The following is a 7,073-nucleotide window of genomic DNA, read 5'->3' as shown; positions in this document are numbered from 1 at the left end:
GTTTTTTTGACACACCGCTCGGATGTGCTCCCCTGTTTTACCACCCATATGTGCCATACCTTTCTCAGGTGGGTGAACAGTACACCTGTTTTGGACGTGGTGCGCTCTCCCACATCAGTTCTTCGAATCTGAATCTTTTGTCTCCAAGCGTCCTTTCGCTGCTTTTTTTTCTTTCCTTACACTGTTCCTTCCATCTATTCATGGGCCCGGCATGGCCAAGAGCGTTAAGGCGTTCGACTCGTAATCCGAGGGTCTCGGGTTCGAATCCCGGTCGCATCAAACATGTTGGCGTTATAATGTGACGGTCAATCCCATTATTCGTTGGTAAAAGAGCAGCCTAAGAGTTGGTGGCGGGTGGTGATGACTAGCTGCCTTCCCTCTAGTCTTACACTGCTAAATTAGGGACGACTAACGCAGATAGCCCTCGAGTAGCTTTGCGCGAAATTAAAAACAAACAAACCATCCATTCAATGTACAACAGGTACTTATATCCTTTCATACCTCGTATATTTCCTCCTTATTTAAACCAATGCTACCAATTTTTGGCAAACTCCAAGTGCTACTCTTGCGGAATTGGATAGAGGAAGTCCCATGCATAACGAGGGTATGTGGAACTTTCAATGGTGGAGGTTTGTCTCATGATAATGCGCGTGAGAGCTACATATAGAGGGCAACACTGAATGAAAATAAGTATTTGTGTTAAAGGAGGAACGTGCCTATTGGAAATATAATTTTATAACATTATTACAGTATATGTGATGCAGAGGGAAAATTATGTTCTGTCTAACCAGTATTTATAATGATATTCCTGATGTATTGAAAATATGATTTAAATTATAAAATATAGAAATGTTCAATAGCAGAAACATCTTGTCTTTTAGTCTTACACTGCTAAATTAGGGACGGCTATCGCAGATAGCTCTCGTGTCGCTTTGCTTGCAGTTCAAAAACATACAAACCTTTTACTGACGTATACATATGAGGTCTAGTGTACCTGACCCCCCTGGGTATACAAATATATATACCCAAACACCAGAGAGAGAGATGTATATAAGAAACAAAAAAAAAGTAGAAGAAAATACAAATACAGCTATTTTATTTTTCATCAACAAAAGTTTGTATTAAAAAATAACTAATATAATCCCAAAAAAAATAGTTGTGTAGTTCAGAAAGTGTTGAAAAATTGAAACTGGAAAACTACATTTTCATTTAAAGGAGAGGTTAGACAAATTATTAAGAACAAAATAACGGTATAGAACGAGATTTTTGCCATGACAATGTTTAAAGTACATTTGATCACACATAAAGTTACAAGGTTTATAGATCAAATAAATCCCTAATGTCATTGTTACGCTTTAAAGCAAACCTTTACTACAATGGATTCAATTCGTGGATGTAGGCTTAGCTGAACTGTAGTATTTAAGACTCAAAATGTTACATCATGAGAACATCTTGAATGTAACAGCAGGTCAAACTTCCAAAAGGTTACTAATATAATTTGAAGGAGTGATGCTTACGTGGGTGAATATAATTTACCATTTATTTTTTACCAGTATTTTAGAATGGCATTCATATAACAAAAATCTAATTGTCCATGATTTTGTAATTACTGTATGATAAACTAAGCATACAGTTTTTAACCTTATAGAAATATAAGAGTAGAAAGACCTGATAATCCATTATTTTTTAAAAGATAGAATAATTTTAACAGTAGCGTGTTGTAATATGTTCATGTACTAGTACATTACAGATCTAATAATATTTTGTTTTATTGTTTCAGGAACTGTTTATACAGCCATTGATACGGCAAAGCAGCTTGTTTGAAAGTTGCTGTTAAATAGATAAAACTAAAACCAGCAACTCAAAAAGAACTTTTCATTACCACACTATCAGTACTGAAAGAAAAGAAACATTCAAATATAGTGAAGTACATCAGTAGTTACCTTGTTGGTGATGAACTCTGAGTAAGTCTTGTTAGTGTTACATATTAGTTAATTCTCTTTTATTGTTAATTTTATATATTAAATATAGTAAGTTAAGGTACTGTCTTTATTTAATTAAATTTATTTCAAGCAACCCTTCAAGTTTAAGAACATTTTTTTACATACCACTCTTTTAGGTGTAGGTTTTTAAACATTGCGGTTATAAATAATACTTGAAAGATCACTTGTGAGAGACTGTGGATTGGAGCCACATTTGTTTTGGACATAATAATTTTGAATTCACTCTGTATATATGATTTTGAAATAACTTCACACTTCCCTATAGTGTTTTTACTAGTATACTATCTTTCACCAGCACAATATATCAGTAACACTCTTTAGCCATCTTCTATGTATGTTTCGTTCACATAGTTTATATGTTGTTGTTGTTGTGTGTGTGTGTTTTCTTACAGCATAGCCACATTGGGCTACCTATTGAGTCCACCGAGGGGAATCAAACCCTTGATTTTATGGTTGTAAATCTGCAGACTTACTACTGTACTACTGGGGGACATTGAGAAACTTTTATATTTTTATAAGACTTATGATTACTGTCAGGATCTTAATTGAGGAAAAATAAATTATTCTGTCTCAATACTATGTTTAATTGTAAAAATGTAAGTGTAATATTAAACTTTGTTTGTGCAGGTAATAATGGAATATTTAGAAGGTGGCTGTTTGGCTGACATTATTGATCAAACTTGTTTCTGTGAAAATGAAACATCAACAGTTTTTAAAGAAGTATATTATATTTATTATTATGATGTTTGTAATTTATTTAAAAGTCTTTTCAATAATTATTGTAATTTTTTGTCAAAATTCTGATTACTTACTTCCATCAACATTAATTTCTTGAGAAATTACAATGGCTTTTATGTCATGTTGCTTAACTAGAAACATATATAGGCTATACTTTTATGCTAAAATGGATTCACACACACACAATAACATAGACATGTAGCAGAGGTGTACGAGGTCCTGTTTGGGGTCATGCCATTTCATTACAAGTTAGGGCCCATACCATCCCACCAGCACAGAGTTATATATGACGTATGCACTTCATACAAGGAGGCCAAAGTACAATAACACATTGGCCAGTCCATCTCTATTACATATGAATATATCAATCTAATAACCTGAGCATAGTTGAGAACTTTTGTTTATATAACAACATATATATAGGATAAACAATGCATCTTGATAATAGTGCTTTACAACCACTCCTTTTATGTTATGTTGCTTAGTAACAAAAGTACAGTATAATATTGTTGTTAGTCCATGTACTTAAAGTATAAGTGAAATATATGAATTGGAAAATATTTATTGGTCTCTTAATTTAGAGTATCCACAGATTAAATAAGTTTCTTTTTTACTAAATATACTTTAATTCAGAAATGATTTAGGTTCAAAGTAGCCCAGGAGCAGTCACTCAAAGTTGTTGGTCTCAACCTGCAAAGCCCACATTTTACTCTACAAAATATGGTAAAACAACTAATATATTAACCTAATAACCCAATCAAAGTTGGGTACTTCTGATAGTTATCAATATAAACAAACTTTAACTTTTTTTGTTCTACTTCATGTTTGTATTGTTGTCTCGAAAAATCATTATATATAAAGTATTGAATGCAACAAACACACTATATTAATATTATACTGATATCTTAAACTAAATTCTTATTTCATTTAGGTTCTCAAAGGAATAGTTTCTACATCTTAATGTAATTCACAGGGACATTAAAAGTAATAAAATTTTACTTGGAAGTGATTGCAGTATAAAACTAGATCAGTTTTTAGACATGCAATGATTTTGTGAATATGTGCAGTTCTAAGTGCTTTAACTTGTTTCTAACACATTTCTTTTTATCACAGATTACTTGACATTCTGACAACATATTAGTTTCATTGAAACATTTAATATTAATACCTATTTTTGTAATAAAACTACATGAGATACAGAGTTGAAACATAAACCATTATAAAAAGCATCATCTGTGTAGTTAACAGTAGTCTAGTGGGTACATAACTGTTGGGAGCATAATGTCTATTTGTGAGAATTATAAGCACAAAATATTAAGAATAATTAGAATTGAAAAGGAATTATGTAGCTCATTCCATGTGAAAATCCCATAAGCTGCCTGTATCCTATTTGCCAGTTGAAAACTAATATTAATCTGATAGTTTATTTTTCAAAAAGCAGCATTATGTAAAGACCTTATTATAAGTTAATTATATGTGTATATTAATGGAAAGCAACATTTGTCTCAAATTACTATAAGCCAGTAATATACAAATAGTAAACAAAAAATATAAAATTGTTTTCAAAACCTGTATGTCTGAAGTTTAATATTTCATGTTTTCGGTATTATAAAAAAATACAGATGTATTTCCTTTTCTATATTTTTCTTAATTTGTCTGTTGTGATTGAAAAATTACAGGTGTAAAAAAAAAAAATTGGGTTTTATCTTTAATTCATCTCTAATTTAGAGCCACAATAGACAAGTTAAAAGGAATATGAAAAATGAAATGCATCTACAGTTAACTTGTTTTATAATAACTTTTAGCTTGTATAATATTTTAGTAGTTTACACTATTTAGATTGACACATTTAATATTTTATACTGCATATATAAATAGTGTTTCATAGAAACTTTTGTCCCTCACCATCTAACCAAACTGATGAGTTCTAATATTGAATGAAAAGCTTGTTTGGTTCTGACGTGTAGGATACAAAAGATAGATTTGAAATACTGTTTCTCGCACGCTTTTGGTTTTGAGCCACACTGGAGAAACTAAGTACAATTTAAAAACAACACCTACACTTAACTTGTTTTTATAACAAGTTTTAAGCCTGTTGGTTTTAGATATTTTGTCAATTTTCCATGTTTAACAAATGATTTTTGTTATTTAATTAGATTTTACATTTTTAACACCAGTAATTTCAATAAGAAATATTTTATTGCAATCTATTTGTTCTGGAACGAAGCAGATTTGCATGCTGAGAAGTTTTATTTGTACATTTGGATGTTTAAATATTTCTATTTTACAATCAGTATTATCAATAGGAGTAGAATAAACTAAAATTAGAGTTAACCAATTGAATATTTTTTATTAATTTATCTTTAACAAATGACAATGTATATTTTGTTGCAAATTATAACTTTCCTAACATTTAAAAGATAGTTTTGATATATAGGTGATTTGACAGTAGGAGATTGAACAAAAATAATGTGAAGTTAATGTTGTCATGTGGCCTCAAAAAAAGCATATAATGTACCTGGCTGGATAAAGTTAAAATAGTTTTGAAAATCTTTATCTTTTGCCAGCTACATTCAGCCTTATGAAGTGACTACAAAACTGTAACAATTATTAATACACCTTAAGTTGATTTTGTAAGGCTGAATAGAAGTTCTGTACAGCTTATTTTTGGCTCTTTCCATCACACAGCCAATTTTGAATTATGCCCAAAAATATTCCAAAGCAAAGTAAATGAACATCAGTGGTTGGCACTCTTCATTGGATGGATCCAGAAATAATAACAGGGAAAAATTATGGACCTGAGGTTGACATCTGGTATTACAACCATTGAAATGATTGATGGTCAACTTCATTATGATAAAAATCCTGACATAGTAAGTGCTGGTAACCAGTGCTTACAGCATAAGAACAATGAGCATTTGACAATATTGTTTACAGTAACAAACATGTAATTATTGAATGTACATATTGTTTTGTAACTTGTTAACTTTTAGTGTTTTTGGCCATAGTATCAGTAACAGTTTAGGTAATTCACCCATGGTGTTAAGCTACTGTAAAGTTATCCTTTTGGAGCTATTTATATATTATTAAGAAGGAATTATCCAAAGGTTTGTATATACTGATTTCTTGATTATCAAGAAATGGGGATTTGGTGATGGTGTATGAAGCAGATAGTATTTTTGTAAGTACGGTATGTTCTGTCTCTGTAATGCTACTGTAATTAACAGTATTGGTTATAATGTTCTCATTATATATTCTTATATATTTTTTGTTGTTTAAGTTATTGATTTAGTCATCAAGTCACACTCTTTTTCAGATGATCATGTGATTTTGATACCTGCTTTGAGTTCTTCAATTTTTATTCTGTAGTATTTTATATTACAAAAAGCTGGTAATTCTTGAAGTTACAGAAAGACTCATGTAGGACTGCTAATGTGTAACAAGTTTTTTTGTTTTTAATTTTTTTGTAGTTTTCTTTCTCTTATGCTTTTATGGTAAAGTATATGTAATATTTTTATCAGTAGAAACTGAAAACTTGAAGACATTTTCTTACAGAGGGTTAATTATATATTCTTCTAGAATAATTGTATAATTTACAGGGCACTTGATTTGGCCTTGTTTATAAAATCATGTTAGAGAGTTGTATTTTGATGTGGAATTACTTAATTTCCAGTTGTCAACATGTTTTTGGAATGCCATACCCTTTATAAATATTAAACTTGTATCACAGTACTGTACAAAAGTGTCAGAAGAATAAAGTCAAAAATTAGATTTTTGGCTCCATATGAAAAACAATGTATGGTGAAACTTCAATTTTATTAACCTTTATATTTAATAGAACAGAATCTCAGTGGAAGTGCTTGAGTTCAGCAAACAGTTAATGTTTTGTGTACCCCACTCTTTGCTTTAATAACTGCAGACTGTCTTTCAGGTATTGTTGTAAGATATTTAATCAAAGTATCCTATGGGAGTTTACTTCATATGGTCTTAATACACTGCCATAAAGTTTCTTTGGAAGTAACTTTTGATTTGTAAAGTTTTTTTAATCTATCATATCCCAGATCTGCTCAATTAGGTTGAAATAGGAGCTCATTGGGGTAACTATGTTATTTGAATGAATCTAACAGCTTGTTTCTTGGCTAAGTAATTTCTGCATAGGTGGGAAGAGCTTTTGGAGTCATTATCTTCTTGGTAGTAGAATTAGTTACCAAGTAAACCACTGGATATACCATGATGGATCAGTACTTGTGCTAATCTTTTATTTCATCTATTTTGAAATATCTACTATCGCCTCAGCATAAACACACACCCAAACTATCACACTGCTTCTCC

The 7,073-nt window shown here is 30.8% G+C and overlaps 1 long non-coding RNA gene across 2 annotated transcripts; it reads left to right on the top strand.

Annotated features, from left to right (window-relative positions):
* Positions 1 to 1,243: 1,243 nt before the first annotated feature.
* Positions 1,244 to 6,526, top strand: LOC143228245 (uncharacterized). Of its 2 annotated transcripts, none has more exons than XR_013015283.1 (3): positions 1,244 to 1,517; positions 1,781 to 1,964; positions 5,430 to 6,526. It is a non-coding gene; the product is annotated as an uncharacterized LOC143228245 (long non-coding RNA). The 2 variants fall into 2 exon arrangements; XR_013015282.1 differs by having other exon boundaries at positions 1,244 to 1,521.
* The last annotated feature ends 547 nt before the right edge of the window (positions 6,527 to 7,073 follow it).

This window comes from Tachypleus tridentatus, chromosome 10 (genome assembly GCF_004210375.1).
Source record: "Tachypleus tridentatus isolate NWPU-2018 chromosome 10, ASM421037v1, whole genome shotgun sequence".
Classification (NCBI taxonomy): Eukaryota; Metazoa; Arthropoda; class Merostomata; order Xiphosura; family Limulidae; genus Tachypleus; species Tachypleus tridentatus.
This window is presented reverse-complemented; position numbering and strand designations above follow the sequence as displayed.